This window comes from Sorex araneus, chromosome 10, assembly GCF_027595985.1.
Source record: "Sorex araneus isolate mSorAra2 chromosome 10, mSorAra2.pri, whole genome shotgun sequence".
Lineage (NCBI taxonomy): Eukaryota > Metazoa > Chordata > Mammalia > Eulipotyphla > Soricidae > Sorex > Sorex araneus.
In genome coordinates, this window is record NC_073311.1 from 28,236,630 (window position 1) to 28,254,053 (window position 17,424).

The following is a 17,424-nucleotide window of genomic DNA, read 5'->3' on the forward strand; positions in this document are numbered from 1 at the left end:
TTCCATTTGATTTATCAATCTCACTTATCAGAATATACCCCAATGGTCCAAAAATAAAATGGAGAAAAAAAAAAGAAAGAAAAAAAATGAAAAAAAAATGGAGAAAAGTCACTTGTACCTCTATAGCCCTTGCAGCATTGTCCATAATAGCCCAAATCTGAAAACAATACAAATGTCCAACAACAAAATAGTGGATAAAGAAATTATGGTATATATACACAATAGATGCCTCCAATGCAGCATCTTTGAGAAAGACGGGTAAAGAGAGGCCTCTAAAATCTCAGGGCTAGGACGAATGGAGATGTTATTGAGACTGCTCGAGAAATTTGAGAATCAAGGGGATGATGATGATGGTACACAATGGAATATTACTTGGTCATAAGAAAAGATAAAGTATTGATGTTTGCTGATACATACAGGAACTTGGGATGTATGTTGCTGAGTGAAATTAGGGCAGGAAAGAACAACACAGAAGGATCTCATGTGGAATGTCAGGAAACAATGGAGGGAAAATTGATGCCCAAAGACAATGTATACAAAGAAGATGAAAACTGGTAGTCAGCAGGAAACATATCACCAGAGGGTGCTGGGTGTTAGGGCAGAGAAAGAACCAAGACTAAACTGGATGGAAGATCAAATGGGAGGAGGAGGTAGTGCTGAAAGGCGAGAAAGTGCTCTATATGGAACCCTTTTAGCAATAGTACAGTAAACCACTATGCAAAACCATATATATATATATATATATATATATATATTTTTTTTTATTTTATTAGTTCACCATGTGGAAAGTTACAAAGCTTTCAGGTTTAAGTCTCAGTTATACAATGCTCAAACACCCATCCCTTCACCGGTGCACATATTCCACCACCAAGAATCATAATATACCTCCCCCCTTCCCCCCACCTCCCCAGCCCCCCACCCCGCATGTGTAACTGGTAAATTTCACTTTACTTTCACTTTACTTTGATTACATTCAATATTTCAATAAAAAAATTTCAATATTATTGATTTGGAGTTTGTCCCCATCAAAACCATATATTTTTAATAAGTGCCCCTTGCAGTGGCAGACTGGGAGTGGGAGACAAGAGAGGGGAGAGGGGAGAGGGGAGAAAAATTTGCAAAGGGAATAGGCACTGGTGAAAGGATTGGTGTTCAAGCAACCCAATTATGAAATTCTTTGCAATTTCATGGTGACTAATAAAAAATGAATAAAAGTTCCTTAATCTAAGATCTATTTTAATATTTTCTGAAATTAAAAATGTCCACAGGTCCCCTAATGCAATGGTGATAGGTAAAATAGATTTGTGCATTAATTTCCAAATATGGCACCCAGAGAGTCTGACACTAGGTTAGTTTGATAATGATTTTCCTGCGTATGAAAATAAAATATGTTTAAAGTAATAATTGCCAATTAATCACTTCCAATTCTCATCCAAATGAAAGGGGCAAATGAGGTGGTTTTTCTTAGTTATCCAAATGGATGTTCATAAGGTAGCATGCTGGCAATTAAGCAGCAGAAATGTTTAGAAAATAGAGATAGCAAGATTCATTTTCAGAAAAAAAGTATAGCATGCTATTAAAGGCATAAATATTTGAGATCTAAAGTATCCTGAAGTTTAAATTCTGACCATATTATTACCTGTGAGATATTGGGCAAATTAAATTTTCACTATGTTTGTGAGCTCATTCATAAATTTAGAATAATACTAGTTATCTGTCTTAAGAAGTAAGGGGCGCTTTTCCTCGCGGACGCCACTGCCGCAAGCATGGTGAACGTACCGAAAACCGCCGGACTTGCTGCAAGAAATGTGGCAAACATCAGCCCCACAAAGTCACACAGTACAAGAAGAGCAAGGATTCTCTGTACGCCCAGGGAAAGCGTCGTTATGACAGGAAGCAGAGTGGTTACGGAGGTCAGGCTAAGCCGATTTTCCGGAAAAAGGCTAAAACTACAAAGAAGATTGTGTTGAGACTTCAATGTGTGGAGCCCAACTGCGGATCTAAGGGAATGCTGGCCATTAAGAGATGCAAGCATTTTGAACTGGGAGGCGATAAAAAGAGAAAGGGACAAGTGATCCAGTTCTTAGCTTCATGTTTTATTATGAAGACAGAAATCTTGGGCTGTGACAGACTGATGGAACAATCCATGTTTTAGGAGGGAAATTAAGTAGTGTCATGAATAAACTCCCTGAGGGGAAATTTGCTTAAAAAAAAAAGAAGTAAGGGGCAAAACTCTTATAAAATTACTGAAATATAAGGATTTTTATAAGAACTATTATATAAGAACTAGATATTTAACTAACAAGAATAAGCATGTTAATATTGCTTGTAATACAGGAAAACAACTAGTAGTATCATTTTTATAAGAAACTAAAATTGATACATTTAATGTGAACACATTGAATTATACAAGTTTATGTGAGATATATAATCAGAAAATTTTCTTTGCAAACCACAATACCCAAAAGGAGAGGGAGAGAACAAATTGGAATGCCCTGCCACAGAGGCAGGGTGGGGTGGGGGATGGGATGGGGATGTGGGAGGGATACTGGGTTCATTGGTGGTGGAGAATGGACACTGGTGGAGGGATAGGCTCTTGAACATTACATGAGGGAAAAACAAGCATGAAAAGGTGTGAATCTGTAACTGTACCCTCACTGTGACTCACTAAAAAATAAAAAAAGAAAAAAAAAGAAAATTTTCTGTCACAGTCACTGTCGTCTCCTTGCTCATCAATTTGTTCGAGCGGGCATCAGTAACGTCTCTCATTGAGAGACTTACTGTTACTGTTTTTGGCATATCCAATACGTACGGGTAGCTTGCCAGGCTCTGCCCCTCGGGCTGGATACTCTCCGTAGCTTGCCGGGCTCTCCGAGAGGGGCATAGGAATCAAACTCAGGTCGGGCCACGTGCAGAAAATTTTAGTTAAAAATAATATATGAGAGGTTGGAGAGATTGCACAGAGGTTATGGTGATTGACTTGCATTCAATGAGGCCAATCCCATACCACTCACAGGCCCATTATCCCCATGAGTGTTCACGCTTGAGCACAGAATCAGAAATATCCCAAGAATACCATCATGTGTGCCTCCCACACCCATGCCTCATAATCTAATATATAAAGATAAAATTACCAGAAAAAGAATATTGGATCTTGAGTAAACATTTAGAGATTCATCATCACATACATTGTATATGAAGTCCTAGAGATAATAAATACAACACAAAAAGAATGAAAAATTCTAATAGTGATACAATAATTATACCAGTATAATCATATCATTTAAACACAGCAAATGTGTTCGGCAATTGTTTCTACTGAAGATGTTCCAGTCTATAAAAATAATTTTATCTGTGACCAGGGGGATAGTACATGAGTCTAAACACTTGCCTGGAAATGCAGTAGATCATATTTCTATTCATAGTATTACATGATCAGGGGCCACTGGTGATCACAGAGCCAAAAATAGACACTGAGCACTGCTAGCTTTGGCCCTAAGTTTCTCCCATCAAAAAAAGTGGCTTTCATCTAAATGACAAATAATACAATCCTCTCACATATAAAACATATTCTGGGAGCACAGAAAGAGTGCATATAATGGCTAGGGCATTGTCTTGCATGCAGCTGACCCTGACTTGATCACCAGCATCCCATATGGCCTCTCAAGCCTGCCAAGAAGTGATATCTGTGCACAGAGCCAGGATTCAGCTCTGAGCACTTCCAGTAAGCACTCCTCCAAAAAAGTCCTCACATTCTGCTATAAATTATAATTTTATATGAAAATTAAGTAAGTCAATTCCATACTAAGTATTAATTTCATAGAACACGCCCTTCAAAGTTTTCTTGGATACTAAAATTTTATTCTAGATACTATAAAAATATGAGTCAACCATTAATAAAGAGTTCTTGGAAGATTTACAAATTAAATATCCCTAAAGTGAGCTTTAGTGACTAATGGGAGTAAAATCTGTATTTACATAAGAATATATGACAATCCTCTCTTCCAAATATATACGCCCATACTTGTTGGAACCATTCTATCATATAAAATGAAAAATAACATTGGACATCTGTTTGTCTTTAAATTTGTCAGAGCAGAGTATATAAGTGAGCTTGAAAATAAATTAGCAATTAACGCTATACTGTGGAAAAACTAAAGATTGAGTTGTAAATTACCAAACCTTTCTTAATTGAAAATTTTTAAGTCATGAAAGAGTGGAGACAGGTCAAAGTGTAGAGCCACTGAGTGCTCACTTGCTTTTTGATTTGTTCACATGAGTATTAGATTACTAAAGTTGTTTCAAGAAGTTGAACAATGTATTCAAGGAAAACAATGCTTTCCACAGTCAACAGTCCATTCACTTTGTCATCATGGTAATGTGTGCTTCATAGGAATTTCTTAGGAATACTCTTGCTTTTTCAACTTTCTGAAAAATCCAGAAGAAGACACTGATAGTAGGTCTTCTCTAAAGCCTTTGTTTTTGGGAAAACGTTTGGTTACCATTTTCATTTATTTGATATTTATTGTCTTTGCCCTGTGCATTGTTTTCTCTTGATCAGCCATGGAAGGTTATAGGAATTTAAAAATGTATTATTTTGAAGTTCTCCAGTTCCCTGGAATAAAGATTTTCAAAGTAATCCCTGACAATCCTTTGAACTACTGTGGTATGTGTTATGATCTCTATTTTTCTGATTCACTCTCACTCTTATTTTTTTTTCTATTTTTCTGAATTATTTCAAATGATTTGACAATCTTATTCTTTCAAGGAACCAAGTCTTGCTTGTTTTTTTTTTTTTTGGCTTGTTGTTTTTATTTTAACAATGTCCCCCCATTATTTCTGGTCCATACTGCTCAATTGATAATTCTGCTCTAAATCTCAAGGAGGCACCTTTTCACGTAATTTCATTCTTTGATCTTGCAGCTTTAAATATAATCTATCCTTTCCTTTGGCTTTTGTCATTCTGATTATGATATGCCTAGGAGTATTTTTATTTGGCATCTACTTCCTGGAATTATTTAATCTGCGTGCTATTACTCCTCAGTTCTGGGAATTTCTCAGCAATGATCTGACTAATACTTCTTCGTAAACAACCCTTTCTTCCTCAGGGACTACAATGCTTCTAATGTTGTTTTTCTAAAACTTATCCCATCGTGCTTCTTTGTGTTGTTAATTTATTTTGAATTTTTTTCATCTTCTGTTGCTTTTAAGAGGTTTTCTACATCTCATCTTGGGTCTCACTAAATTTATCCTTGACTATAGTTTTCTGCTCCACAAAACTTCCATTAAGTATTTTTAATTTCATACACCAGATCTGTCACTTCTGACTGTAATTTTCTCATTTCTGCTCTCATTTCTGTTCTGTGTTTTCTTGTGCTTTTTTATTGACTAGGTTCACCACTTCCTTTGAGTCCAACAAAAATCTGCAGCATGTCACTGTCACTGTCATCCCATTCGTTGCTCATTGATTTGCTCAAGCAGGCACCAGTAATGTCTCCATTGTAAGACTTGTTGTTACTGTTTTTGGCATATCAAATACTTACTGCAGCATGTAATAGCTCTCTCCTTTTTTTTTTTTTGCTTTTTGGGCCACACCCAGTCATTTTTAGGGGATACTCCTGGCTCACACACTCAGGAATGTCTCTTGGCGGTGCTCACAGGAACATTTGGGATGCTGCGAATCAAACCTGGATCAACTGCATATAAGGCAAATGCCCTACCAGCTGTGCTATTGCTCCAGTCCAAAGCAAGTAATCTCTTAACTCCTTAACTAAGAGGTTATATAGCTGGATAGCACCAGGAGTATCTTCAGGGCTAATTTGTTCCTTCAGTGAACTTGGTGGGATTCTATGCTGCTTCCCAATCTCTTCTACTATGTCTGGTTATGAGTATTTCTCTTTACCACTCTTGCCCTTCTACCCAGAAGATCTTTGAGGAACTGAGATAATTCTTACTTCACCACCTTCCCAGATGGAACTGTCCTAGCCCATTTTGTCATTCCTAATAACGGATATTACAGAATAATTTCAATGTCCTTGGCCCTTCCTATCCTTTGGATATATTGTAGGGTTATGTGATGTCTTACTATTAATTTTGCAAATTTTTTAGATTATAATTTTTAAAATTAGGTTTACGCTGATGTGTGGTGTTGTGTGTGTGGGTAGTTAAATAGCATCCTGAAATTATGAGCTTGCTGCCAGAGTCCACATCTGCTCACTGAGAGTTATTGAGTGGGGGAGAGTCCTACTGCTACATTAGTAGGACAGTTGTTCCTGTTGTTCTTGTGGGACACAGTGCTTTGCTGGAGCTGTGGGCACTGGGTTTCAGATCCAACCACACCTTCCCTCAAGTCTTGCAGCTTCCAAGATTCCCACTGGTAGTGGCAGAACATAAGGGGCAAACTGAAGTTCCATTAATCTGGTATTATTAAAATCACTAAAACTTTTCAATGTTAGTTGCAAAGTTTTATATACATATATACACACTTATATACACTTAATACATATTTAAGGACATATGCAGTTTAATATTAAAATAATGTTACTATGTTAACTTTTTTTTATATAGTGTTTGGGATGCCAGTGGGATATATATGACTGTTGTTTGCATACATTAACATTATTTATATTTTCCTATCATACCCACTACAAGTAGGAGTCATAGGGATAATACAGTGGTTAGGGTGATTATCCTGTGTGCGGCTGACCCAGGTTCTATCTCCAACATCCCATATGGTCCCTTCAGCACTAACAGAAGTAATTTCTGAGTGCAGAGCAAGGAATAAAACCCAAGCTTTCTGGGTGTGAGTCTAAAACTATAAAAAATATATGAGTTAATATTTTGAATAATATTCTCTCTTTTGTAAACTCACCTGGATATATATGTGTATGAATATATATAATATATATAATATTTTTTATGGGGTTGGAGTATTGGACCACACTTATTCAGCACTTTTCATCAGTGCTCAGAACTCATTCTTGCTCTGTGCTCAGTGATCACTCCTTGATCCCCCTGGTGCCATACATTTATCTAGAATTGGTACATGCAAGGCAAACACATTAACTCCCACATTGTCTCTCTGATCCTGTAGTTTTCAATTCCAATATTTTTATTTAGTTATTTTCAATGGTTCTAATTGATTTTTGACATTGATTTTATCTGCTTAGCATGGTAATTACAATTTTAAAAAATATGAAGTAGTCACGAATCTGTTTATAAAAACAATGTTGAAGGGCTAGAGAGATAGTACAGTGGGTAAGGTAAATCCTTACCGTACTAACCTGAGTTTGATCAGCAGCATCCCTTTGGGTGATAAACCTCCCAGAAGAGGCTACTGAGGGTCAGATGCCAGGCACTTGGAGGTTTATTTAGCATGCAAACACTTCAACTAAGAAGCAATCATTCCCAAGACTTCCAAGGATTGAAATGTGACCAATTTGACAGAAAACTACATGAATATTTAGAATAGGAAACATTTCTAAAAAATTGTTTACATAAAGTTGTCCTGAATGAAGATTGTCATTGCCTTTCTGCCTTTCTGCCTTTCTGCCTACATAAAAGAGCTTTCCTAGGAGTTATTTGAACTTATTCTTAGCTTTGTATTCTACTAGTTGCATACTGAAGTCTCCCCAAAATGTCAGCTGCAGTACTAGCATGGTTATATGTTTGCTATTACATTCAATCTATATCATCAGAACTAATCTATATGAATTTCTTGGCCAATAGTTATATCAATATTTTTGATATCTTCTTTCATTATAGCAAAATGAAATATTATAGTACGATAGCACATCAGGTAGGGAGTTTGCCTTGCATGCAGCCAACCGAGGTTCACTTTCCCTGTCCCTCTCCGAGAGCCCAGCAAGCTACAAAGAATATGCACAGCAGAGCCTGGCAAGCTCCCCATGGCATATTCGATATGCCAAAAACAGTAACAAGTCTCACAATGGAGATGTTACTAGTGCCTACTCGAGAAAAAAAATTGACGAACAACAGGATAACAGTGCTACAGTGCAATCCTAACACATCATGTCTGTTTCTAATATTTTTAAAATTTGAGTCATATTTTCTACTATATTCTTTATACCCTTAGCAAACATTTTTATATGTTGTGCACTGTTGATACTACGTTGTTTATTTATTTTTTTGGGGGGATATCAACCCTAAGTATTTTTTATATTCTTTTTTTAATTTTTTTTTAATTGAATCACCATATGGAAAGTTACAAAGTTCTCAGGCTTATGTCTCAGTTATACAATATTCAAATACCCATCCCTTCACCAGTGCCCATATTCCACCACCAAAAACCCCAGTATAACTCCCTCCCCCCACCCCCAACCGCATAACTGATGAATTTCACTTCATTTTCTCTTTACCTTGATTACATTCCATATTTTAACACAAAACTCACTATTGTTAGAGTTTTCCCCCAAGTAAGACAGCCCTACTACCAAGGAAGCATTTGATAATTAGTTTTCCATTGCTGAGAATGAAGAGAGATGTAGCCACACTGCTCCAAGTACACAACTCTTTTTTTTTTCTTTTTCCTTTTCCTTTTTTTTTCCCCTCATCCCCCTTCCCACGCCTCATAGTACCGTGGATGCCACGCCGCGTTTCTCCCCGAAAATGGGAAACAACCAGGAAAGAGTGATATTTCCTCTTCTAGGCTGGCATGGGGCTATTGCATACTTCACAGTCTAGAGAATTGGCTGCTATTTTGATTACCTTCAATATTTTAACAAAAAACTCACTGTTATTATTTGGAGTTTCCCCCCAAAGTCAGACCTGCTAAAAAGGAACCGTTTCACATTGCTGACAATTAAGAGATGTTAAGTCGCGCGGACGCTGCTGTGTCCGCGTGGTTTTGGATTTCTGTATAAAGTCCAGGGAAAATTCTACCAGAAATTGCATAGCCCATCTCACAGTCCCAGTGCATTGCTGTAAGAAGCTGTGCTGGATGCCAAAAGGTGTTAGGTCATCTCTGGAATCAAAGTCTTTAGTTGCAGAGGGTCCGATACTACATTGTTAAGAATCAGTTTTTGTGTGCTCTCTTTCAGAATAATTAGTTCTGTTCTGGCAAGCTTTTTTTGTTTGATCTACTTTGTTTACTTTTGTTTTTTTGGTCTTTTTTATATCAAACCTGTTTTATTTTTTTGTTTGGTCCACTTTTGTTTGTTTGCTCTACTTATATAACAAACCTGTTTATTTCCAGTGTTTTTTTTGTTAGGTTCTCAAAAGCCAGATCTAGAGCCAGACTTCAACTATGACAGGCCACAGCTAATGTTGTTTTGACTAGGACTAAGTTTCTGTTTCCCAAAAACTGAAATTGTAATTTGTGGTAAGGAACTGCTAGAACATCTGACTGGTCATGTCATGAAGGGTCACTATGTCCATTTTTTTGAACAACCAGAAACCTGTTATCAAATGTTGACTAATAGCTGGTGACTGTTGTTTGATCACTGCTATCATAGTGTTTGCTCAACCTTGGAACCTATATAAACTGCTTGCACTTGAAGGTAGAGGTCACTATCAAGAGACTACTTTGTGGGTGAGATAGTTGACCCCAGTTAACTAGAATAAAACTCCTTTGCACTTGCATTACTGTTTCTCTGACTCTGTGTCCATTCACACCATCACCCGAAAACCTGGGTACAACAGTTTTCAGTTGTTTTCAGGAAGACCTATAATCTAGGATGATAGAAATCTTTCTATATTGGCCTTTCTGGATATTTTGTCTGAGATTTTGTTCGATATTTTGTCTTTTCTGAAGTCTCAGTAAGGAGACCGGATTATGCAAATAAAATATAATGTCTTAAATTCCTTTTTCTTCCCAGTTACTTGATTTTCTTTTCCAGACAAACCACTGCAGTGTGTTTCTGAGCATCTCTGGCTCAGTCTTCAGAAAAACAGACATCCTGATGAAACGTCTATAGTTCTTTCTTTCTGTACATGCATCGATTGGATAATTCTAACAACCAGCAACTTTAACATTGTTAAACTCTTATCTCTGCTTCATCAGCAATTCAGTGTCACCATGCTTTATTTGGACTCTAACTTTCTGTCCTCTGAGCAGGTTAGTTCCTTCAGGCAGAAAAATGACACGATCTGGAGGATTATCTCTTTTGTTTCTCACAGTCATGTGCTGTCTGTCCAATTCTTAGCGCTGTTGCTTCACCTGTTTTATCTTAGAGCGATTGAAATTGGGAGAGAGATCAAATATCATAAATCCTGGGGAGAAGGATAAAGTACTTATGGAGGGAAAGCAATAGATATTGAGACAGAAATTTGTAGTTAGCCTGTTTCATCACACTTTTTAGATATCACTTCTTGAAATAGCAATGAATTTTTCTGTATCTTAAAAAATGGCTATATTTATTCAAGATACAGAAAATAAATGGTAAAATAAAAAATAAGTGAAAAAAATCTTTCACAATTGTCCAAGATTACTTTCTTAACTGCTCTAACTAATTAATAATTGTTTAATATCAGATAACACTACTATTGTCTCACAAACTTATTTTAATTTTAATACAATGGCCATTAGCAACATTGTTTGTTAATTGTTTCACATTTTCAAAACTTCAAGCTACAGATGCATTCTGCTTTTAGCTATCCAACAAAGCATAAATAGCAGAGCTTAAAAATGACACCTAGCTGCATCTTTATTTGTCTGAGTAAATGTCTGTATGTGATATGTTTATAACTGTTGCAACACTCCCTTTCTTCACCCTGACAATTTTGTAGAGATACAGTATATCACTACATAAAATTCAAAGCATGTTCAACACTTTGTGCTAAGCCATTGCTGCTTCAAAACCTTTACAGTTTGATCCTCTCTGTATCTGTCGAATCAACTATAGGCAACACAACATGTTGCATTAAACTATATGCAGAATTAAGTGCAAACACAACATTTTCAAAAGATTTAAGTGGGTTTGAACAGATTTTTTTGTATAATCAAAGAAAACAACAGTGGCTTAATTATAAATATATATATATATATATATATAATTGTGCACATATATATGTATTTATACATATGGCTACAGATAGTACTTTACTTTCTTTGCACACAGCCAACTTGGGTTCAATCCCCAGCACCATATATGACCCTAGAATTCACCAGGTGTGATTCCCTAAGCAAAGACTCAGTAGTAATTGCTAAACATTGCTGGAGGTGGATGAAAACAAAGAAACAAGAAAGTTTTGTAAGTTAGGAAAAATATAACATAATAATAAATACATTATTTATTATATTTTGGGAAGCATAAACCAATGACTAAACAAATTTTAATGACTTTCTAAATAGAATATAAATAAATTATAGTTTAAAATAATAATTTCAATTATTTGCTGATTTGAAAGCTATATATTTGTGTATGCATATACTCTATAATCAGAATATTCAAAAGTAATGCAGTTCTTATAAACCTTCACTAAGGGGCTTTAAGTTTTGGTGATTTCACCTCTTTCCAACATCTAGCCCAGGAACTTCCACTATAATCTCTCCTTTCGATACTTTTTATACAACTATGAAGAGTGTTAAGTTAGAGAATCTTTGAAAAGGAATTAGGTTAACAGAACGTGTATATTTTATATTTTATGTCACTTAATCTCTCCATTGTAGGCATTTAAAGTCAGAAATTTTGACTGCCATGTTCAGAATTGTGTTGCTTGCTTGAAACAGCATACGATATGATCAGTAAATTCTCAACACTTATTTAGAACAAAAGTGTTCATCAAGTCACTGTACAACAACAAACACAGAATATAGATGATGTATCCAAAGTATTTAACACTGAATTGTTGCAAAATAAAAACAATACTTTCTGAAATATTATTATAGAATAAGCATAATTTCATATCGTCAAATGTATAAGTTGGTAAATTGATTTAGAAGGACGCAATTTTATCATGTGTCTCAAAAATCCCAAAAGCATTATTATATCCTAAATTCTTTATTTTATATTTTTAAACCAATATTATTTTTTATTTTTTTAAAGCTCTTTTTGGGCGGTCACACCAACAATGCTCAGGAGTTACTCCTGGCTCTGCACTCAGGAATTACTCCTGGCCATGCTTGAGGGACTATAGGGATGCTGGGAATTGAACCCGGGTCAGCTGCCTGCAAGGTAAATGCCCTACCCACTGTGCTATTGCTCCAGGTCCCTAAATTCTTTAAAGATGTAGGTAAAAGATTTATATATAAATATCTTTTGTTACAGATATATTCATTATCAATACAAAAGCCTATTATTTAGATATCTACTAGGAGATTGATTAAATGAATAGTGTAATATTTACATGATGGAATATTGAATGAGTAAATCATTTATTCTAAGATATCTATGTACTTGGAATATATTGAAGTCTCTTAAGGTTTATTATTATAGCCGGCCTTTAATTTCTAATTCTTTAGTGTGCATATCTGTTTACAAGTCAGGACAAACATTGCCTTAAAGGGTTTTTTGACCTCTATTAATTTGTAAAACTTTTTATTTCAAAACATTATCAGAAAACACATCTTGATTATTTAGTGTGTCAAAAAAAAAAGCTTGTGAAGTTTCAAAAACACATAAAATGTTAGCATAGCCTGACTTTTGCTTAAATTCAAAGGTGTCACATCTGATAAAATGTTAGCAGTAAAAAGAACATTAGCGATGTACTAATTAAATCTCCATCTTTTCAGTAAGTGGTGATGCTCTATTTCCACATTAAGCTTTCCATGAAAATGTGCTTCAAATTTTGCATATATTTGTACTTACTCAGGATACAAGAATTGGGATGTTGAAAATAATGCAACTAATGGACCAATATTCTATATCCTAACTAGTATTTACATTTTTAAACGTGGCGCAAAGCTGAATATAGCATGAACGCTTTATAAATTGATTAGTCATGGCAGGCTGATAATCTTTCTAAGGGAAAAGTAAATTTTTAAAAGAAAGACAAATAATAAAAATAAAATATCATTGTCAGTGAGTTAACATTTTAATTTAAAAAATATTTAATGGCATACTTCATTCCAGCAACACACCCACCACCAGGATTCATGCTTCACTCCATCATTGTTCCAAAGATCCTTCTTTTCTAGCCCTCTCCTAACTCAGGTAAGCTCAGTTCTGTGAATTAACACTTTATTTTCTCCTGTCTCTGGCTAATTTTTGTTCCACCACTACTTATTTTTATATTTCACATATGAGAGAGTTTATTCTGAACCTGACTTCACTTGGCATGATATACCATAATTTCATCCATAGAGCAGTAATTTGCATGATTCTATCCTTCCTAAAGACTATAGAGTATTCCCTTATGTATATTTATCACAAATCTTTAATCCATTTATCAGTAGTTGGAGATTTCCATTTTTTTCCATGTCCTATTACACTTAGCCCTGCAATGAACATAGCTGCATTAATTTGAAACATATATCTTTCAAATTAATGTTTTTGTATTTTGAGGGTAGATAGCCACAAGTGGTATCACTTGGAAAAGAAAAGAAAAATGAGAACAAATTCATCTCTTGTCTTTGTATTGTACTATAAAAATAATCAAAACTGTGTGATACTGGAGCTGGAGTGATAGCACAGCAGGTAGGATGTTTGCCTTGCACGCGGCTGACCCTGGTTCGATTCCCAGCAACCCATATGGTCCCCTGAGCATGGCCAGGGGTAATTCCTGAGTGCAGAGCCAGGAGTGACCCATGAGCATCGCTGGGTGTGACCCAAAAAGCAAAAAAAAAAAAAAACAAAAAACAAAAAACTGTGATACTGGAATAAAGCTAGACTTAGAGACCAATGGATTAGAATTGAGATTTCTAAAATCCTCATATTTACAAACAGCTAATATGTAATAAAGGAGTTAAGTATATGAAATGAAGCAAGGGATATTTCTTCAAATATTAATATTGGAAAAACTGGATTACACATAAACAAAAATGAAACTAGAACAACATGTCACATGATTTGTAAGAGTTAACTCAAAGTGGATTTAATAGATGTGGAGACAAGACCCAATACATAAAACATATTTTGAAAGATGTATGCATAACTCTAGGAAATGGACCTCAATAGAAGTTTTCAGTGCTTGGACTCCAGAGGTAACAAAAGCAAAAATGAATGGGTCTGCATCAAATTATTTTTATTGTTTTTTTTTTTTGTATGGCAAAAGAAACTCAGGTGAAAACATAAAGACACTGTATTGAGTGGGAGAAATCATTTGAAAACAATTTTCAACAATTGACAAAGTTCTAATACCTAAGAATTATAATGTGCTCATAAAGCTTAGGATTAACAACAACAAAAAATTGATAATCCATCCAAACGGGGAGAAATGATAAATAAGCAATAGTCCAAGAACATATGTGAATGGCTAGTAGACTAAGGAAAAGTCCTCATCATCACTTGTTATTAGGAACACGCAAATAAAAAATTACATTGAGATATCATCACATGTAAGTGAGAATAAAATATTTGAAAAAAAGTCTTAAAAAAAAACAATATTGGCAGCCATGTGGTGAAGAACCCTCATTCACTGTTGGCAGGAATGTCATCTAGTTCAACTTCTCTGGAAGGAAGTATGGAGAGTTTTCACAAGAAGTTGTTTTACTAAATTCATAACTAGTCTATCTACTGTAACCTTCTTTACAGTTACAAAGGTAACATGTGACTGAAAATGAAATATAGGATTCTAGGTCCAACTGTAAACATTTGCTTAATAATAATCTTCATTTTTTTTCTTCTTAAAAAGTCTCTGTAAGTTATAATGGCATGTTATCCTAGTCATAGCCTACTGTCCCCAAAGACCTCTAGCAGTGATCCCTGAGCCTGAAGTAAATCCAAGTAATCCCTGGTGTAGTCCCCCAACAAAAACTAACAGAACAAATAAATAATACAAAACTATTACCAAATGGAAAGAACGGAATCTTTGATATGCATTTTTTGGTGATTTTTTTGTTTTGTCTAAAAATTCCCCAGTAGAACTATGCAATCGGTAACTTTCAAAGGAACTTGAAATGGTTGAGGAATAGCACACAGATTTTGAAATTATTTATTGGAGAAGTTACATTGATTACCCTAATGCAAAGACTAGTACCTAGAAGGCAGTTGTAAGCATAATAAAATTTAAAAGATGTCACACTAACTTAGTAGTGGGTCAGTAGATGGTCAGAAAATAGATAAAGCAGGTAGAACAGCAGATTGCAATGGAAAAACACCTTAAAACTATCACCAATGATAATTTAGAATTTTAGAGAAACTTAGCTTTTTGTATCTTGGAAAACAGTATTAGTTGTACGCATTATTCTTATTGATAATTTTAACAAGGCAATTCAGGAGGTGTGCGTAGAAAATAAATGGAAGATTTTAATGTAGAATTTTTTTAAATGGACATGCTCAGAAAAATTAGTATGAGATAGCAAGAAAATTTTACAACAGGAAAACTCAGCAGGATTCCTCAGCTGCACAGAAGTGACTCAGATTTGTGCCAAAGTATCAAATGAAGTATATCTCATGCCCACCCAGGCTTTTCAGGCTAGAAATCAAATACAGATCAAGATAATAGCAAAGAAACATATTTGAGAACAAATTGTGGTAGAACTTATACTACTTGTACTCAAGACTAACTAGAAACAAAGAGTTTACTACTGTTTTTAAAGAATTATATTTCTAAATATATACAAGCCCATGTTCAAAATTACATGACTGTATTCCTTAAAACATTTTCTAGATTCCATAGTCTCATGAGCATGTGGAGGACTTGTCACTCAGACAGTCAGCAAAAGACAAAACAAACAGAAATACATATTTTTCAGTGTTTTTTATAAGACTATGGAAAATAAAAAGAAACACCTGTCACTGACCATTTTCGTTATTTGCATTTATTTTATTTGTTTATTTTTTAACAAAGGAGTTCTTTCCAGAGAAGTTATTCCGATAATATTGAGTTTTTTCTTTCCTTTTATTTTCATATAATGGGTTTGCAATATCTTCTGAGCTGGAATTCATTCATTCTAAAGTTCTAAGACATCTGTGTCTGTCATATTTTCCCATTATTTACACAGGGTTGCCTAGATTATTTATGTTAGTATGTATATCTGGAGATGAAGGTTTAAGGGTCAGAAGGCATATTGTCTAATATCATATAAATATTTGTTTATACTTTGGATTGAAGTGAATGGTTTATGACATCATCATCATCATCATCATCATCATCATCATCATCATCATCATCATCATCATTATCATCATCCTGTTGATCATAGAATTTCTCGAGTAGTCTCAGTAACATCTCCATTCTTCCTAGCCCTGAGATTTTTGAAGCCTTTCTTTACTCATCCTTCCCAGTGGTGCTACATTGGAGGCTCTTTCAGGGTCAGGGGAATGAGATCTTGTAACATTATATATGTTTTAATTCTATAACTTTATAAATGAACAGTCATATGATGTACATTATGGTTAACACTGAAACTCAGATTTTATTCTTCGTAAACATTTGACACTTTTTCCTTTACTTATCAAAAACATGGCTGTTTTCTTTTTAGATGTCAGAACCATGAATATGATTGTACTTATGGACTGTCATGATCTGAAGATTTCAAAATATAACCAGATGTTGTGCCCGGATTGTTTTTTTTTTCAATTTGGATAATTAGAGAATATGGCTGAAAGAATATTTGATTACCAATATAATAGACTATATTAGAAAAATATGTTATTTACTTATAAAATATTTTACGTAGTCCCCTGAAAACACAGTAAAACTACATATTTTTAGTACTTTTGCTCACCAATTATTTGGGGATTATGTGCTAATTTTCATTTATATACTCTCCTGCCCAATTCCATGCCCATTTTTATTCTGTTTTTGAGACCACAACAGGCTCTGTTCAAGACTTACTTTTCTGTTTTTTTGGTTTTTATTTTTTGTTTTTTGGGTTTTTTGGCCAAAAGGCATAGGGAAAAAATTCTCTAATCACTAATCGTAAGAGAAATGCAAATGTCACTAATCATTAGGGAAATATAAATCAAAACAATGAACTATTACCTCACACAAGGGAGACTAACATTCAATCAAAAAGAACACCACCAGTTTTGGCGTTGGATGTGTGTAAAAACTTTTGAATAACATTTCACTGCTGGTAGTTATATATAGATTGGTCCTGATATTTTGGAAAACAGTATAGATTTTTCTAAAAAAAAACTAGGAATTCAGCTTTCATAATACCAAGCAATTTCACTTCTTGGAATAAGTGTGTGTGTGTGTGTGTGTGTGTGTGTGTGGTGTATGTTGCCCATGTTTCTCATTTGGAGAATATTTTTTGATTGGGTTACTTATATTGTTGAATTGTTCCTTTTTCCTTTTTTAAATAATTGTGAGTAAATTTATTTTACAATAGGAATTTGGGGTTTTCATCTTATTTGG

The 17,424-nt window shown here is 34.7% G+C and overlaps 1 protein-coding gene and 1 pseudogene across 2 annotated transcripts in view; one reads left to right on the forward strand and one right to left on the reverse strand.

The window, feature by feature from the left end:
- The window catches only part of MGAT4C (MGAT4 family member C), a 753,565-nt gene that overhangs the window by 280,904 nt on the left and 455,237 nt on the right, over window positions 1-17,424 (reverse strand). The gene's annotated exons all lie outside the window — the stretch shown is intronic.
- On the forward strand, window positions 1,752-2,155 carry LOC101552068 (60S ribosomal protein L36a-like; annotated as a pseudogene).